The sequence below is a fragment of the Salvelinus sp. IW2-2015 genome, linkage group LG27 (genome assembly GCF_002910315.2).
Source record: "Salvelinus sp. IW2-2015 linkage group LG27, ASM291031v2, whole genome shotgun sequence".
Taxonomy (NCBI): domain Eukaryota; kingdom Metazoa; phylum Chordata; class Actinopteri; order Salmoniformes; family Salmonidae; genus Salvelinus; species Salvelinus sp. IW2-2015.
In genome coordinates, this window is record NC_036867.1 from 30,704,602 (window position 1) to 30,724,713 (window position 20,112).

Below are 20,112 nucleotides of genomic sequence, written 5' to 3' on the forward strand. Positions count from 1 at the left end.
AGTGTTAGGTGTAAGGGCTACCGGAGGTCCTGGATGAGTGGTGGGTGTGTGTGTGTGTGGGGGCTGTCTTGTTTGCAGCTTGTCAGCAATTGCTTGAGACAAGCTTCCCCTCCACCATGTGTGAAAGCTACTTGGCGTGAATGCCCGGACTGTACCAAGTGGCGGCGAGTCATGAGGGGGGAGCTGCAAGAAAAACAGACCCACGCAGAGACAATAGGCCCCTGAAGTGTTCCCCCCCCGAGTTGCTTTGATGTTGTCCTAGTGTCTAGATGCTAGAGGGGACCAGGGCTTGCGAGGAAGAAGAAGTCTTTGTGTGCACTTTTTTCACCGTCCAGGACAAAAGAGTGGGGAGTAAGAAGCCCAAAGAGAAGAAAAAACACCAAACAAATGAAAACCAAAGCGCTCCTCTAGATGTTTTGTGTCCGCGGTAGTGGGGAAGCGAGGGAAGGAGAGAGCGAGTGAGGAGGAGAAGAGAGCTGCAGTAGCACAGGTTGATTGGGTGAGTAGTCTCTGTGTGTGTTTCTTCAGCTTTGGTTGTTTTCTATTTCCAGGGGTTAGTTGTGTTTTGGGGTTAGTGGGGGTGGAGGCTGGAGTTGGGAAGCTACTGGGTGAATTGCATGGTGTTGGTGTACCCCCCCATCAAAGCACAAATCAGGATTTTTTTTAACACCAGTGTTAATGTGGAGATTGTTATACGAGGATAAATGCAATGCATTGAGCTGTGTGGTAAAGCGTGCTTAAACGGCAGTGTGTGTGTGAGATTGCCAGTGTGGTTTGGAATGTGGGATTGATTAGTCTGTAAATGGGATAACCCCCCTATGATAGTCTGACCCTCTGTGTGTGAGACAGAGAGAGTAACGGCGGTGAGTGAGGGTGTTAGGTGGGAGGGAGAACCATCTGAGATCTCCCCAGTCCCATGTGTGAGACAGAGGTGAGACAATGAGACCGCCCTCTCCGTGTCAGCTTTGTCACTTGTGGTTGTGGCTGAACACAGTGTTGGGGGAGTGTGTGGGGGGCAGGGTGGACCTATCTGCCCCTGAGGGGTTTTGGGGGTGTGGGGCTATGTCTGTCGAACCAAGTGAGCATGTGGGTAGCGGGCAGATTTCACACAACCAGCGGTTAGAGAAGAAAAAAAGCCTGCTGTGATTTTTGGTTCTCCATTCCCTCCTTTCTGTCTCTCTTCCCTTTCCATGTTATGACGCTTGTCCACAGCTGCATTGTATCTTGAGAATTAGATCTCTCCATCTTATATACAGAGTCTTTGTTAGGCCCTGGCAGTGAATGGCAGTTTGGGGAGTTAATAATTCTGAGATTGTCTGAGATCTGTCATATTCACTTGGTTAACACTCGACACACGATGCAAAGAGTGAACTGTGCACAAAACTTGGGATTCAGCTGGTATTAAAACGGATACATAAGCATTAGAATTGTATACACAATTTCTTTGTGGAGGAAATATTGTTTGTTTGTTTGTTGCTATATTCCTTGACTATTCAACTCTAATTAATTTCAAAGAATGGTTCACTGTGACTTTAGTTCACCATAACTTTAGTTCACCAATGTGATTATATGGGCCAAGGCATTTGTTTTTGTATTACTTGATCATTTCCATGCTCTCCCAATTCAGCAGTATATTTAATATGAGAGGTATTGCTGTCAGTCTTTGATATGATAGTTTTTCTTCAGTTTGGTCCTGAGTTAAAGGAAGTCCTCTCTGTCAAGTGGACATGATAGAATGAAGTGTGTTTGTTTCTTTATTTGGATCCCCATTAGCGTTTGCAGAAGCAGCATCTACTCTTCCTGGGGTCCACAATAAACACAAAACATGACAAGTAACAAAACCGATACACTGATAGACAAGGAAATTCACACACATTTCAAATTCAACAATATACAAACAATACAACAACAAAACATTTGACCAACAATACAACAACAAAAATAATGTGTGTGTTAGAGTACGCCTGTATGTCTGTGTGTTTGTATCCCCTCACAGTCCCGCCATTCCATGAGTTGTTTTTATCTATGTTTTTAAGGTAATTTTGCTGTTTGCGTGAGTGATTGGAGATGGAAGGGAGTTCCATGCGATCATGGCTCTGTATAAAACTGTGTGTTGTTGTTAATTTGTTTTGGAATTGGGGACTGGGAAGAGACCCCTGGGGATTTGAATGGATGTCTCAGCGGAATGTATTTAATTATGCAGACAATCTGTCATTTTCTTCACAGTGATATTTCTCATACAAACTAGGAGAAACAGTTCATCTCTGGTCAACCCTACACATCGATGCGGCTGCAGTGGAGTGGGTAGAGAGCTTCAAGTTCCTCGGTGTCCATATCACTAAGGACTTAAAATGGTCCAGACACACGTGCATAGTCGCGAAGAAGGCGCGACAGCACCGCTTCCCCCTCAGGACGTTGAAACGGTTTGACATGGGCCTTCAAATCCTCAAAAAGCTGCACCATTGAGAACATCTTGACTGGCTGCATCACTGCTTGGTATGCTTAGTATGGCAACAGCACCACCCTCGACCGCATGCCGCAACAGAGGAAGGTGCGGACAGTTCAGTAAATCACTGGGACCGAGCTCCCTGCCATCCAGGACCTCTATATCAGGTGGTGTGAAAGGTAGGCCCTGAAAATCATTAAAGACTCCAGCCACCCAAGCCATAGACTGTTCTTTCCGTTTCCGCATGGCAAGCGGTACCGGCGCAACAACTCTGACACCAACAGGCACCTGAACAGCTTCTATCTCCAAGCCATAAGACTGCAAAATAGCTAACAAAATGGCTACACAGACTATCTGAGTTGACCCCTTTATTTTATTTTTGTACTGTCTCTGTGCACACTCACAGGATTCTACACACTGACACTCCAACACCACACACACACCACACACACACTCCAAACACACACACAACACACTCCAACACACACACACACACACACACACACACACACACACACACACACACACACACACACACACACACACACACACACACACACACACACACACACACACACACACACACAACACACACACACACACACACACTTTATTTCTCACAAGCACAACATGCACACACATTTATACTGACTCTACACACATGCACATACACTCACATACAATCATCATGTACACTGCTGCTAGTCTGTTTATCATATATCCTGATGCCTAGTCACCTTACCCTATAAATATCTACCTCTATCACTCCAGTATCCCTGCACATTGTAAATATAGTATTGGAACTGACCCTGTATATTGCTTACTTACTTCTCGTGTTCTTCTTATTTCTTTTTTTATTTATTTCTACCTTATGTTATTTTTAGTATATTGATTACTACATTAGTGGGTTTAGAGCTAGCAAGAAAGGCATTTCACTGTACTTGATATTAAAACATAAAACTTGAGAGGGGAGGAGAGGAGACATTCACTCTGTTCTACATTAATCCTGTCTGGGTCCTCAGACATCAGCTTCAAAGATGTGGTAGTTCAGGGATTTACATTCACACTGTGGAGTCAGTGTTACAAAAGGCAGAGTTCATTTCCAGTTGATTCAAGCAAAGGAATCAAAAAACGAGAAGAAATTATCTTCCTGAGTTAACTGCCGTTTATACTGCACCTAACGCACCTAAATGTAAGTAAATGAGCACTGAATGAATGAGCGTGGGCAATCATGAGTGTTTTATTTGTGTAAGCTTTACCTAATAATGCATCAAAGGGTACTTGGATTTGCTGATAGAGTATATTTGTACCGCTGTGACACAGACACATTTTGTCTGTTCAAAACAAAAACCTTTTATAAGCGTATTTCTCTGGACGTTTTTCAGACTAGGAAAAGCGAATAGGTTGTGAGCATTTTTGTTAGGCGAAAAAGGCAGACTTGGCAACGTATGAATTTGCATATGACCTCGAGAATGCAACTTAAGTCTGTTTCTCTAAACAACAGGAAATAGCATTAAACTTAATTATACTGCTGTATAATCAGTAAAACATCATATTGAGTAATTAGGTAAAAGAAGAAAAGGCATGATGATTAAATGAGTTCTAGGGTTTAAAACGAGGAAATTCTATCATTGAAAAGGATAGTTCACTGGGGAGCGTGCAACAGAATAAATGGGTTTATTCTTCACAGTTGTCAAATATCTAATGCATAAATTATGCCTACATTACAGCAACAGTTAATAATCCACTGCAAACATAAAAAAAGCATTTAGTTAGATGACAGTTTAGTTAATGCCAGGATGTGAGAATGAACGCTCGTAATTGTTTCATTATGTCCGGGGTTCCGTAGCAAATTTTTGGTCACCAGAAATAACTTTAGAAAGAGAATGTGGACTGGGGACTTGCCTTGTGGGACATGGTGATTCTAGGAGGTTCATTTGGAGGTGTCCATCAGGCTGTGTATTCAGGGGGGGGGGTGACAGCACTCCAAAGACAGTCGAAGCTGGAGACCAGAGTGAATCACATCAAAGTTATAATTGAGCATACTACACACCCTCTTTGGCATAATCACCCCACCTTTTTGTGTCCTGATTCCGGTTCGTGTATTAAGCTAGCGCTGGCTATTGGAGAAGTGGGTAGTAAGAAAGAGTCTGTGTAAGTCCTGCAGCACAGCACAGCACAGCCTGGCCTCAGGGGCCCATCCCCCATCAACAGGCCCTATAATCAACATGGATTTCTGCCCAAAGTGGTGACAAATTTACCGGTGCTATAGCTAAGCAATTTCAAGGAAAAACAAGCAGAGGATCCAATAATTGAAGGATCAATGGTCGTGGTTCAGGAGAGAGAGGGAGGAGCTCTGCTGGCTGGGCAGACAGCAATCTGGCCTCAGCTCCCTACTCTGAGTGAGTGTGTGAGTGAGTGTGTGAGTGTGTGAGTGAGTGAGTGAGTGAGTGAGTGAGTGAGTGAGTGAGTGAGTGAGTGAGTGAGTGAGTGAGTGTGTGAGTGTGTGAGTGTGTGAGTGTGTGAGTGAGAGAGAGAGAGAGAGAGAGAGAGAGAGAGAGAGAGATATCAGCACAGGGTTAGAAGTATAGGTGGTAGATGAGTGCCTGGATCATTTTGCTTAGTTCACGCCGATGGTTAGATTGTTTCCCAGTCTCTCTCTGCTTGATGACTTCCCCATGTGTTCCAGCCAGTCAGTCTGAGACGGCTGCTGAGCTCATTCAGCTGCATGGCTCCACAGAGTGCAGAGTATAGGGGCTGTCCAGACAGCCCAAGTCCTCTCTACAAAGACCAGAAGTCCCTGAAATTTACCTAAGCCCCTGTCATGGGGGAAAAACTTCCCTCAAGTACTGCTACTGAGAAATGTCTAAGGAGGCTTGAGCCAGAATTAAACCAATTGTAAATGAAGGCTAAACCACGCTGCATGTTGACCGAGAATGTTTATGCTGTATTTTAAGGACAGCTGAGGCTTTGTATCAATATCCAATGGCGATATCCACAAAAGAATCAGCATGCGCTGCTGTGTCGTTTGACAACGTTTAGCACCTCCGATACAGTGTTTAACATTCGGAGTGAATCTCCAGGGCGGTTTTCTTCATAAGCTATCTGGGTCTGTGTTGAGGACTRTGTCTACTCTATAGAGTCGCTACCTTCCTCAAGTGTCAAACCGACATTAAGTTGAGTAGGCCTATTTTCAGAGCTCTTCAGCGTGATATCACCGATGCTAGCTAAACAATAGCACACGACACTTGATTGAACTCCCCGGCTTCACTTCATCTCTATCAAGCACGTTACAGCACACAAAGCATGTGCATGTTCAAGAGGCCCTTCACACCTGGGTGGGCTCTACAAAAGTACTCAGAGCAGATGGGAGATAATGCAGAGGGAACACACGTTAGCGATTGCATTAGCATTAGCGCATAACATTAGCAGTGCTGTCGTCTCAGTTAGGGATGTGGCGGTCACAAAATTTYGTCAGCCAGTAAATGTCAAGCAAATAACTGTTGGTCTCACGGTAATTGACCGTTAATTAACATAAACACATTTACAGAAGAGCATACTCTGAGTTGTCCTTATGTTAGGCCCTGATCTGGCTATGTCATGTGGTTGTGGGCTACAGTAGTTCATTAAGCAGACAAGATTTGCTTAAAATTGTGCACATGCGGCTATTCTGCGATGAGCGGTTAACAAAGAAGTAGGTATTCCTTATTAATGTAACTTTAGCTGTTCTACAAATGTTGGGCTATATGTTTTGATTTTTAATACATTGTAAGGTTGCGTGATGCGACTCCAATGATGATTTCAGAAAAATCGCTTGAAAGGCATGAGCTCTGCTTTGTTTTTTGCGCAGGCTGTACACACTACGTCAGTCACTCATTCACAATTTGACAAGCACTTGATAATGCCTGGAATTTCACTGCGGCATCCCCTTGCACCCTAAAAAAATCCATGCCTTTAGCGGGCAGTGGCCTTCGGGTCTTTCTCACAGGCTACAAGTGAAGACAGACACATCCGGGACGCAACTGCGCGCGTCCTCATCCAATTCAGAGGAGCATATTGAAAATATTGGAAGAACTGTCCACATTTACTTTTCGTCAGCCAACAATATGAGTAGGCCTAACGAACTTCAAAAGCACTAGCCTATGTCAATCTACTATCCTCCATAGTACAAAGGTCGACCTATTCTATTCTGTGCGAGAAATAAATATTCCAAACATAGTCTGGGACAGTTATGGGATGCGATAGAGCCCAAATTAATACAACCACTAGCATTAAAAACACTTTTTTACGGAATGTGGCTGACGCAACAGATCAGAACGTTTCGCTTAAAATGTTGATAAACTATTAGGCTACTTCTTCACATTATAAGCTCAGCAATGAGCACATGGTAGTAGGCTATAAGCGTGAATGTTCCATTAGCGGGAAAACACCATTATCAAAAGTGACCGCAAATGCAATTATGCATGTAATGCTTTTATTAGAATGGTTCATTTTTATGGTGAAAATGATCTTCCCCAAACTTGAAACTCACGTGCTGCTTATGTATGCCAGTCAGTGGTGGAAAAAGTACCCAAATGTCATACTTGAGTAAAATGAAAGATACCTTAATAGAAAAGGACTTGAATAAAAGTGAAAGTCACCCAGTAAAATACTACTTGAGTAAAAGTCTAAAAGTATTTGGTTTTGAATATACTTAAGTATCAAACGTAAATGTAAATGCTAAAATATACTTAAGTATCAAAAGTAAAAGTACAAGTACAAATCATTTCAAAATCCTTATATTAAGCAAGTCAGACGGACACATTTTCTAGTTTTTTATTTATCCAACACTCATACATCCATTACAAACGAAGCATGTGTTTAGTGAGTCCGCCATATCAGATGCAGTAGGGATGACCAGGGATGCTCTCTTGAGATGTGAGTAAATTAGACAATTTTCATGTCCTGCTAAGCATTCAAAATGTAACGAATACCTTTGGGTGTCAGGGAAAATGTATGGAGTAAAAAGTACATCATTTTCTTGAGGAATGTAGTATATAAATAGTAGAGTACAGATACCCAAAAAAACTGCTTAAGTAGTACTTTAAAGTATTAAAGTACTTTACACCACTGATGCCAGTTAGGCTCTACACCCCTTGTAAAGTGTGTTAATGTGCTTCATTTTAAGAAGTTCTTTGGCCACTTGAGTTGTGATACAAACATTATTAAAACATATAGGCCTATGGGCTAGGCTACATGAGGTGTTCGACTATGATTTTAAAAAGTCACAAAAAAAAGGCGATGTTTCTTCATTCACAAGTGATAATATATAATTCACAAGTGATAGGCTAATATTGTTACCCATCAGACTATTTTTGATTTAATCTTACCTTTACGTATACTTAATAATATATGTGTGAAATGTGTTTTGATTTAGAATGGACCATTATCATGCACCTGTCTCCAAACAGGGTCAGCGGGAAAAAATACATGTCAACTATACACTTAAATAGCGAATGGAGGGCGCTTTTCCCCGTGGTTTATTTTCATGCCAGCCAGGTAGGCTATACTCCTGTTGTTAAGATAAACAATGTGCTTAATATGAGGAAAGTTGAGAAATAAATATACTAGGCCTAGCCTATAGATAGCTGATCCTGCTATTTTTAGTAGAGGCCACCGCTCTGTTTTCTCGCACAATTGCATAGCCTATTGAAATGTTGCACAAAATGAGCTCATGGGCTCTTATGAAGTGTTTGATTCTTTTATCAAATAGATTTGCATTGATGTCGGAGTGATTAGAGGGACAACAGAGTGCTGAGTATCAGGCAGTTAGTAAGTTTGGTAGGCTACTAGCAACCATCAGCAGCATCAGAGCTTGGAGAAGCCTAATTACTGGCAACGGTCACATGGAATTTGACTGCCTTCATGACTCGTGGCGGTAATATGGTTATTACCTAGTCTCAGTTCTCGTTAGAGAGGCATTGATCTTGTGTTGCTTCTCCCTGTAGCTTGTTTGTTGTCGTCAATGTTCTCTCATGGTTCTGCTCAATGCCAAGATGCCAGCAGATGAGGGAAATCTAATTTGGGAGAGAGTTCTCTCCATGATGGAACACAGCTGTAGAAAACCTTGCTGTAGTCTCCTGCTTCGTACTCATCAGGGTCGTGTTCATTGGGCACCAAACAGAAGAAACTAAAACAAAGAGGGACTACCTGGACTTGGTCCAGTAAGAAACAATCATTAGCATTTTCTGTTACGTGCCCTAATGAACTCAACCCAGATGGGTGATGATCAAGGAAAGAGACATTGACCACCTCTGTGAGTATGTACAGGACATTAGATCACAACTCGGGCTATGGATTGACCTTGGCTTTCCCATGTAACACTACAATAGGATAGCATGCTAGATCTCTGCAGCTAACTGCTAGCTGCTAACTGCTATTCATTCCTTTACACTTGTGTGTATAAGGTAGTTGTTGTGAAATTGTTAGGTTAGATTACTTGTTAGATATTACTGCATGGTTGGAACTAGAAGCACAAGCATTTCGCTACACTCTGCTAACCATGTGTATGTGACAAATAACATTTGATATGATTTTAATTTTAATTTGAGCCGTGACAAGGCAGGACATTAACAGGGTCGTCTTCTCTTAGACACATTTGTGCACTTCTAGAAATGGCGCTGTTGTTCAGTGGCTGGAATGTTTCAGGACTTTTCCAAGGCTGACCTGATATAGCTGGAACAAATGATGGCGCTACTCTGGCGGTTGGCCTGTAATGCTGATATATTTGCGTTTKCTGTTAGCGCTCCAYGATATCAGCACAGACCGCAATTGTAAATGAGAACTTGTTCTCAACTTGCGTACCTGGTTAAATAAAGGTGAAATAAATAAATAAATAAAAAAAGACCTGCACTTTAGCTTCAATTAATGGACTCAGCATGGGTGAGGAATCAGCTTCCGCAGCGTATTAGACAAACGTGCGTACACACACACACGCACACACACACACCACACACCACACACACACACACACACACACACCACACACACACACACACACACACACACACACACACACACACACACACACACACACACACACACACACACACACACACACACACACACACACACACACACACACACACACACATGCCAAACAAAGACTTACACAGTGAAAGGTGGTGCTGTTTCTTCTCTGTCAGTGCCACTTCGTTCCTAGAACCCCTCTGGTTCGCCACGGTTCACATGGAAATAATACCTCCCTTTGCTTTGGGATCATTATTACTCTATTTTCATAATTACTGTGTCTGTATGTTGATCTGGTTCCCATTTCCCCAGGATTTATGCGCTCTATTACATCCTCTCTTCTTTTAATGCACTTGCACAGAGCCACAGGAGAATTTGATACGCTTCGCATTTGGGAAATCTGAGACAGAGAGAGTGAGACAGAGAGACGGAGAGAGAGAGATATTGAAAGAGAGAGGGGGGAGATAGGAAAAAGAGGGTCTGAAAAGAAAAATGATTTATTTTTATTTTTTATTTTTTTTTAGAACTTATTTCACCTTTATTTAACCAGGTTAGGCCAGGTGAGAACAAGTTCTCATTTACAAAAATAATGACAAAGGATCATAATATTGAATTCCTGTGTGTAGGTCAGGTTCCTGGTTTAGTGCTTTTGTGGTGCCCTAGCCTCCTGATTGGAGCAGGTTAAACCAGATCATTGGCTGCTGGTCTTCGGTCCATGGTGGTGGCAGTAGTGGGCGGTGTGGGATAGTAGGCATCAGGGAGGAGGGTGAGTCATCAGGGAGCCCAGCGCTCACAATATACAAGCGCAAAAGGACTGGAGAAAGGGAGGGAAGGAAGGAGGGGGGAGAGAAGGGAGGGGGCTGTGATGAATTCAAAGCAGTCTTGCTTGACTTGTGGTGTTATTGGTCCATGGAAGCTTCTGGAAGTATGCTAATGACTCTTATCCTGTGTGTGTGTTTGATCGAGAGGAGAAGAAGAGAATAAGGCAATAAGCGACTTTCCCAACATCTCTCGCTGTCTGTCCAAAAACACACAACACACACACACACACACACACACACACACACACACAACAACACACCACACACACACACACAACAACACACACACACACACCACACACACACACACACCACACACACACAAAGAACACAGACACACAACAACAGACACAGAACACAGGAACACAGAACACCAAGAAACGACAACAACACAGACACAGACACAGAGAGAAAGAGACACAGAGAGAGAGAGAGAGAGACAGAGAGGCACATGTGGAAAAGGGGCAGGAAGGTAATCTGAATATGGAAAAAACAACAGACTTACCGTGACATGTAGAAAGAGGGAGAGAGAGGGGGGCGGGGGGTGTTCCTGGACAGCATGTGCTTCTGTAGGTGCAACGCAACCCCAAAATAAATGGAGACATTTGCCATAACGGTAAAGAGAGTATAGCGTAGAGGGAGAGGATCAGGATCATCAAACTGCTGAGATCCTTTCCAATCTGATATGATAACCAATGTTAGAGCCGATTCAGATAGATTCAGCTGATTAATGGTCCTGTTCATGTCCAGAGCCCACTTCATTGATTATTTTGGAAGCGTGGACGACTGGGTTCGACTGGGTCTCCTACGTGCCTCAAAACTGTGAGCCTGCTGAGCTAAAYGCTATCAGAACCCTATAGCTGAGCCCTTTAAAACCACTGACAATTGTCCATCTCTTCTCACAGATCTGCTAGGACACAGCTCAGTCATGGATAATAATGTAATAATCTTTTGATTCACTGGATCGCCACGCCTTCCTCAAGGACAAGGGCTTTTCAGTCAGACATAGAGAAGTTATATACACTCCTAAACAAACACATCATCTCCCATGGCAACAGGTKYATTTCTCAGTGTCACAGGTACTGTGTGTGTCAACATCACAGGTAGAGTTCTTTTGTGCTGCTCAGGCACAGCAAAGGTCACCTCATAGTCTCTGTGAGGAGCTACTGGAGCCACACATTCTGCCTGTTACTTTGTACCTGTCGGAACAGTTAGCATTATTTTTTACACCTCTCTCACACATTGTAGCCCCTTCACCCTGCTCTCAGCACTTATCTCAACCTCAAATACCAATACAATATAACCTTATACTGTACAGAGTGTACTACTATCAAGGCAGGGCAATTAAAATCATACCGATCTTGAATGCCCTACCTTTTTTTCTACACAGCCATTTTTCTCTGCTGCTGTGAACGATAAGCAATGTGGTATGTTCCATCCTATTCCTATCTCAAGGCTCCTATACACTCATGCAAACCATACAGGCAAACACAACTCTCCAATATGGATTTACTGTATAAGGGGGTGTATTGTGTGTCGTGACTATAGCTGTGCGTTGCGTGGAGCAGGTTGGCATTTATTGTCTTGAATCTTGACCTGGAGGCAGAAWTTTTTTTGTTTCCATGAATCTTTACGATATAGCCAAGTTTGACTCTGCAGCCGACCTATCTAGCGAAAATCGCTCAGTTTTGCCTCCGGGGCAAGATTCATGACAAGAAATATCAACCTGCTTGGGTGGATGACAAGCTGATCTTGTGTCAGCGAGTGTCCCCGTGTGCATGAGCATCGTGTGCATGATCATCTCTTGTATTTGCAGTGGGAACGTCTTGTTGAAATGTGGTGTTTGCGTGTGTATGTTGTGCATGTGCTGGGTGTCTGTCTGTTTGTGTATGCGTGCTGTGGTGCAGAGCCGTAATGCTTCTGCTCAGCGTAGCAGATCACACTAGCATCTGCGCAGCTGTGCCGGAGACGGCTCCTCCGAGAGCACGGGGAACGGGCACAGCTGTGCATCTCTTTCTCTCGTTCTCTCTCCTGCTGTCTTTCTCTTTCTAACTCTCTCTTTCTCTTCCAATCCCTCTCTTTCTTTTTTTCTCTTCTTCTCTCTCTCTCTATCTCTTTGCTATCACCCTTCCTCCCCTTTTCTCTCCCGTCGATCCTCTGTGTCTCTATTTCTCTCCCTCCCCTCTGTCACTCTCTTTCTCCCTCCCCTCTCTCACTCTCTCTCGCTGTCTGCTATCTTTCTTCTGTCTCTCTCTCTCTCTCCCTTCCTCTGCCCCTCCTCYCTTCCTCCACCTCTCTTCTTTCTGGTAAATTCCGCCTGACTTTCGGTAACTCAATCGTGGTTCCACCAAGGGCTTGTTGGACTGTGTCCCCATGGTAGCCCTCATCAAAAAGCAGAGAGTGATATGTCAGATGTTCACCCATCAAACCCACATACTACTGGTCCCATAGGTTAGCACAGGCCAGCTCTCACCACACCTCCGTACAAGGGATTTTGGCTCTCGACTCAACTTCCTGTGTTTTACTTGGCCCATGGCCTCGTGGGACCCTGGCCTTTGGAGCTGCTCCTTAGTTAATATGTGAAATAAGCTTGAACTATTCACTCTTTGGATGAGCTCCGTATTCCACCACTTTGTTGTACTTTGAGGAGGAGGTAGACTATGAAATGAGAAAGTTCAGATTCAGAACAAAGCAAATGGAGAATAACTTMAATCTAATAACTTCAAATAAATTCAATCTAGCCTGAAGAACAGGGCCAGTTTCCCGTACACAGATGATGTAAAACTAGTTCTCGACTAAAAAGCTATTTCAATAGAGATTCTACATGGAACATCATTTTCAATCCAGGACTAGTCTTAATCTCGGTCCAGAGTTAGGAGGCCATTTTACCTGATTTATTTACTCTATAAGAAGGTGATTGGACCAAAGAAAAGGTTGTGTTAGTAGTTCAGACCCAGACTCTTCATGGTGGTGAGATGTTTATTTATTACATTTTTTATTTCACCTTTATTTAACCAGGTAGGTCAGTTGAGAACAAGTTCTCATTTACAACTGTGACCTGGCCAAGATAAAGCAAAGCAGTGTGTCAAAAACAACAACACAGAGTTACACAAACAAATGTACAATCAATAACACAATAGAAAAAAAACTGAAAAATCTATGTACAGTGTGTGCAAATGTAGAAGAGTAGGGAGGTAGGCAATAAATTGGCCATAGAGGTGAAATAATTACAATTTAGCATTAATACTGGAGTGATAGATGTCCAGATGATGATGCGCAAGTAGAGATACTGAGGTGCAAAGGAGCAAGAGGGTAAGTAATAATATGGGGATGAGGTAGTTGGGTGTGCTATTTACAGATTGGCTGTGTACAGGTACAGTGATCGGTAAGCTGCTCTGATAGCTGATTCTTAAAGTTAGTGAGGGAGATATAAGAATCCAGCTCAGTGATTTTTGCAATTCGTTCCAGTCATTGGCAGCAGAGAACTGGAAGTAAAGGTGGCCAAAGGAAGTGTTGGCTTTGGGGATGACCAGTGAAATATACCTGCTGGAGCACGTGCTACGGGTGGATGTTGCTATGGTGACCAGTGAGCTGAGATAAGGCGGGGCTTTACCTAGCAAAGACTTATAGATGACCTGGAGCCAGTGGGTTTGGCGACGAATATGTAGTGATGGCCATCCAACGAGAGCATACAGGTCGCAGTGGTGGGTAGTATATGGGGTTTTGGTGACAAAACGGATGGCACTGTGATAGACTGCATCCAGTTTGCTGAGTAGAGTGTTGGGGGCTATTGTGTAAATGACATCGCTGAAGTCAAGGATCGGTAGGATAGTCAGTTTTATGAGGGTATGTGTGACAGCATGAGTGAAAGAGGCTTTGTTGCAAAATATGAAGCCGATTCTAGATTTAACATTGGATTGGCGATGCTTAATGTGAGTCTGGAAAGAGAGTTTACAGTCTAACCAGACACCTAGGTATTTATAGTTGTTCACATATTCTAGGTCAGAACCATCCAGAGTGGTGATGCTAGTTGGGCGGGAGTGTGCGGGCAGCAATCGGTTGAAGAGCATGCACTTAGTTTTACTAGCATTTAAAAGCAGTTGGAGGCCACGGAAGGAGTGTTGTATGGCATTGAAGCTCGTTTGGAGGTTTGTTAGCACAGTGTCCAAAGAAGGGCCAGATGTATACAGAATGGTGTCATCTGCGTAGAGGTGGATCATAGAATCACCAGCAGCAAGTGCGACATCATTGATGTATACAGAGAAAAGAGTCGGCCCAAGAATTGAACCCTGTGGCACCCCCATTGAGACTGCCAGAGGTCCGGACAACAGGCCCTCCGATTTGACACACTGAACTCTATCTGAGAAGTAGTTGGTGAACCAGGCGAGGCAGTCATTTGAGAAGCCAAGGCTATTGAGTCTGCCGATAAGAATGCGGTGATTAACGGAGTAKAAAGCCTTGGCCAGGTTGATGAAGACGGCTGCACAGTACTGTCTTTTATCGATGGCGGTTATGATATCGTTTAGGACCTTGAGCGTGGCTGAGKTGCACCCATGACCAGCTTGGAAACCAGATTGCATAGTGGAGAAGGTACAGTGGGATTCAAAATGGTTGGTGATCTGTTTGTTAACTTGGCTTTTGAAGATTTTAGAAAGACAGGGCAGGATGGATATAGGTCTATAACAGTTTGGGTCTAGAATGTCTCCCCCTTTGAAGAGGGGGATGACCGTGGCAGCTTTCCAATCTTTGGGGATCTCAGACGATACAAAAGAGAGGTTGAATAGGCTAGTAATAGAGGTTGCAACAATTTCGGCTGATTATTTTAGAAAGAGAATTAGCGAATTAGATGTGTGGGTGGCCTACTCTTGTTTTCAGAGCTAGTAGCATAGCAGTGTATCACTTGAGGGTTTTTCAAAGGAAGGACAAGAGCTATTCTATTCTCAAGAAGATAGGGGCAGTTATGCTGTGTTTATCACGCTTTTAAGAGGTATTTTATGCATATTGCCTAGTAGTTGGGGTAAAACTTCTGTCTTTACAGCGAAACTATCAAGCCATCAAGGCGAGACCCAGATGCAGACACAGGAGGTAGATGTTTGGAGTCTTACAATGTTTAGTAATCCAAAGGGGTAGGCAAGAGAATGGCTGTTGACAGGCAAAAAAGATCAAAACCAGATCATAGTCCAGGAGGTACAGAGTGGCAGACAGGCTTGTGGTCAAGGCAGGCAGAATGGTCAGGCAGGCGGGTACAAAGTCCAGAAACAGGCAAAGGTCAAAACCGGGAGGACTAGAAAAAGGAGAATAGCAAAAGGAGTACTGGGAAAAACACGCTGGTTTACTTGACTAAACATACGAACTGGCACAGCGAAACAGGGAACACAGCGATAAATACACTGGGGAAAATAAGCGACACCTGGAGGGGGTGGAGACAATCACAGGAACTGGTGAAACAGATCAGGGCGTGACAGAAACAGAATGCAGGCCAAGGTGTGTTGAGAGTATTAGTAGTTCTGAGGATCAGTAATTTAGAGTTGTGTTTATGCTAAATAAGCTAAACCAAATCTATAATTGGTTTAAATTCTACCAAAACCTAACGCTGAAAATTCGAGATGATGTGACACACAACTGAAATCCCATTGAAAACCCAGAGAGCTCATTTCGCCAGAAGCCAATATTGTGTTCGACCTGGTGTGAATACCCCTCCCAAAAACCCTCCCTGTAGCCCTTGCCATTGTCCGTAATATTTGCATAATTTCTATCAAGGTTTCATTCCTCTCCCTGCAGGACACATACTCACAAACACACACACGCCACAAGCTAGCTAGCTAAATAAAGTAAGACAAAACGTTTTTTGAAACCTTTTCAGCACCGGATGGCAGTACGATCAATAGTGTTTCCACTCTAGGTAAACTACGCTCAGAGCTGCAGCAGGATTGGACTGTCAGCACAGGGCGTCACAGAGGACTGCTGGGTATGTGCCTCTTCTTCTCTCTCTCCCTATGTCTCCCTCTGCCCCCCTCTCCTTGTCTCCCTCTGCCCACCTCTCCTTGTCTCCCTCTGCCCCCCTCTCCTTGTCTCCCTCTGCCCCCCTCTCCTTGTCTCCCTCTGCCCCCTCTCCTTGTCTCCCTCTGCCCCCCTCTCCTTGTCTCCCTCTGCCTCCCTCCCAGCAGCTCTGTTGGGTTTTTTTCTAGCTCAAACAATAAGCAGCCACACCAGCCAGGGTAAATTATTTCTGTCTGTGTAGACAACCTCGACAATTTCTCAAAGTATTCAACAACAAAAAAGGGTTCCTTGCACTGTAAAGTGTGGTTCCATGTAAATGTATGTGCTCATGATTATATGTATTGATGGTGATGGTGATCAGCGTTAATTTACATTTTCTGTTGAGAAACATACAACAACAACAAAAAATCTGTTGCGTGCCCTAATGAMCACAACCCTGGTGTGAATGGACACAAGCTCCCCTCAACATTGTTCTCTTTGTGCCCCAATAAGTCGATGAGGTTTGTGAAATAGATCATTAGTGGAGACAGTACTTGTCTGTACACTCTGACTGACACAGGAGTGCATGCATGTGCTAATCACGCTAACTGGGCTGTGTTCCCTACAAGCCAAAGCTCCAATGTTGTTTTTCAAATGCAGCCCCATTCTGGCCTGAGGCTTTCCATGGGCTAAAACCTTATTGGTTTACTGGAACATTGAGTAAAGAGGACACTTGGCCCTTTTGTTAGCGGGTTAGCTGTTAGCTACGTTAGCTTTGTGTTTTTTTTCTGCATCTAATTCATATCCAGACTCTTTGTCCTTTCTTTACAGCTATGTAAAATGTGTCAAAACTTGCATCAGAAACACCCAGGAAATAACACTTGCACWGTCACATATCTACTGCTAGGGTGTTCGCTATATGATGATGAGGCATTTGCAATGCTTTCATCTTCGTAGAGATAAATGGCAGTGTGGACACGGACGCGGACAGAGACAGGGTCTGGTGTCTATCGCCCAGACGGAGACCCTCTGTGTCGGAGGGTCGCCATGGTGACGGCCAGGCCCCATCCCAGATGGGGTCCATGTTACAGACACAAAACCCCCTCCTCCTCGTCCCCCTACTCATCCCCATGCAGCGAGCAGACGTGCCACTGCTGCTCCACAGCTCTGGGCCCGTTTGTGTGGCCGCTGTGTGGTGGCAGCAGGCAGGCAGAGGGGACTCAACCCAGGACCTGAGTCAGCCTGCCACCCCCTCAGGGTATAGGTCAGCTCTGGTGAAGTGGCCCACGGGGAGGGGAGGAGAGGTGGGAGAGCGTGACGTGACTGGCTGGGAGTCTGCATGGGACTCTCTCTCTCTCGATTCAATTCAATTTAAGGAGCTTTATTGGCATGGGAAACATATGTTTACATTGACAAAGCAAGTGAAATAGATAATAAACAAAAGTGAAATAAACAATAAACAATAAAAAATGAACAGTAAACATTACACTCACAAAAGTTCCAAAAGAATAAAGACATTTCAAATGTCATATTATGTCTATATACTGTACGGTGTTGTAATGATGTACAAATAGTTCAAGTACAAAAGGGAAAATAAATCACTATAAATATAGGTTGTATTTAGAATGGTGTTTGTTCTTCACTGGTTGCCCTTTTCTTGTACCAACAGGTCACAAATCTTGCTGCTGTGATCGCGCACTGGTATTTCACCCAATAGAGTTTATCAAAATTGGATTTGTTTTCAAATTATTTGTGGGTCTGTGTAATCTGAGGGAAATATGTGTCTCTAATATGTTCATACATTTGGCAGGTTAGGAATTGCAGCTCAGTTTTCACCTTGTTTTGTGGGCTGTGTGCACATAGTCTGTCTTCTCTTGAGAGCCAGGTCTGCTTTCGGTGGCCTTTCTCAATAGCAAGGCTGTGCTCACTGAGTCTGTACATGGTCAAAGCTTTCCTTAATTTTGGGTCATTCACAGTGGTCAGGTATTCTGTCACGGTGTACTCTCTGTTTAGGGCCAAATAGCATTCTAGTTTGCTCTGTTTTTTGTTAATTCTTTCTAACGTGTCAAGTAAATATCTATTTGTTTTCTCATGATTTGTTTGGGTCTAATTGTGCTGCTGTCCTGGGGCTCTGTGGGGTCTGTTTGTGTTTGTGAACAAAGCCGCAGGACCAGCTTGCTTAGGGGACTCTTCTCCAGGTTCATTTCTCTGTAGGTGATGGCTTTGTTATTTATGGAAGGTTTGGGAATCACTTCCTTTTAGGTGGTTGTAGAACTTAACGGCTCTTTTCTGGATTTTGATAATTAGCGGGTATCGGCCTAATTCTGCTCTGCATGCATTATTTTGTGTTTTACGTTACGTGGTTTACGATCTCTTTTTTCAGAATTTTGCATGCAGAGTCTTAATTTTACAGACCCATTTTGTCAAATTCTTGGTTGTGACCCCAGACCTCGCAACCATAAAGGGCAATGGGTTCTATAACTGTATTTTTTAGCCAGATCCTAATTGGTACGTTGAATTTTATGTTCCTTTTGATGGCATAGAAGGCCCTTCTTGCCTTGTCTCTCAGATCGTTCACAGATTTGTGGAAGTTACCTAGAGCGCTGATGTTTCGGCCGAGGTATGTACAGTTTTTTATGTGCTCTAGGGCAACGGTGTCAAGATGGAATTTGTATTCGTGGTCCTGGCAACTGGATCTTTTTTGCAACACCATTATTTTTGTCTTACTGAGATTTAATGTCAGGGACCAGGTCAGACAGAATCTGTGCAGAAGATCTAGATGCTGCTGTAGGCCCTACTTGGTTGGGGACAGAAGCACCAGATCATCAGCAAACAGTCTTTGCTAGGTAAAGCCCCGTCTTATCTCAGCTCACTGGTCACCATAGCAACATCCACCCGTAGCACGTGCTCCAGCAGGTATATTGCACTGGTCATCCCCAAAGCCAACACTTCCTTTGGCCGCCTTTCCTTCCAGTTCTCTGCTGCAAATGACTGGAACGAATTGCAAAAATCTCTGAAGCTGGAGTCTTATATCTCCCTCTCTAACCTTAAGCATCAGCTGTCTGAGCAGCTTACCGATCACTATACCTGTACACAGCCAATCTGTAAATAGCACACCCAACTACCTCATCCCCATATTATTACTTACCCTCTTGCTCTTTTGCACCCCAGTATCTCTACTTGCACATCATCATCTGCACATCTATCACTCCAGTATTAATGCTAAATTTTAATTATTTTCGCCTCTATGTATTGGTAGCTCATTTGTCATTTAAAAGCAGTATCTTGGTTTGGGCAACAGTGCTTGGCTTTACCTACTACTCGGGTAGCATGCTGTGTGGTGATTCGAACAAGAACCTGGTGACTGTCAATAGAACACTTTTCTTTTAGGTTTTTATGAGAACCCTGACAAAAGTGGTAAGGACCACTCACAGAGGAGAAGCTTAGATAGCCTCGATGCTACCAGGGACATTATTAATCAATGTGCTGAATAACGGGAGGGGTTTCCCAGGTTCAGGGGTGGGGTCCAGTCTCACACTGTCCGTGTGAAGGAGGAGGGACGGAGACACATGATTGGTGGTCTGGTGGTGGTGGTGTCCTCAAAGGGTGATGGTAGATTAACCACTCGACACTCGACAGGCTCCTTTGTCTCTCTCCCCAGCTTGTGAAGATTTGGGATGTGTTCACTAGGCATCAAATGGAAGAAACCGACTGAAACAGGGTGGGACTTCTGTTCACCACTGCAAATGTTTAAAACGTTTGAGTTGCATGCCCTTATGAACACAGCCCTGCTGTGCAGAATATGCCTCAGTCGTTCAAGAAATAGACAGGAAAATAGATTTAATTAGTTTACTTCAA

General features: G+C 43.7%; 1 protein-coding gene across 1 annotated transcript in view; it reads left to right on the forward strand.

Moving 5' to 3' along the window:
• The first annotated feature begins 64 nt into the window (after nt 1–64).
• The window catches only part of LOC111953695 (B-cell CLL/lymphoma 9 protein), a 115,885-nt gene continuing 95,837 nt past the window's right edge, over nt 65–20,112 (forward strand). Inside the window, exon 1 of the mRNA XM_023973125.3 lies at nt 65–499. The gene's annotated coding sequence lies outside the window, so the exon portion shown is untranslated. The remainder of the gene's footprint in view (nt 500–20,112) is intronic.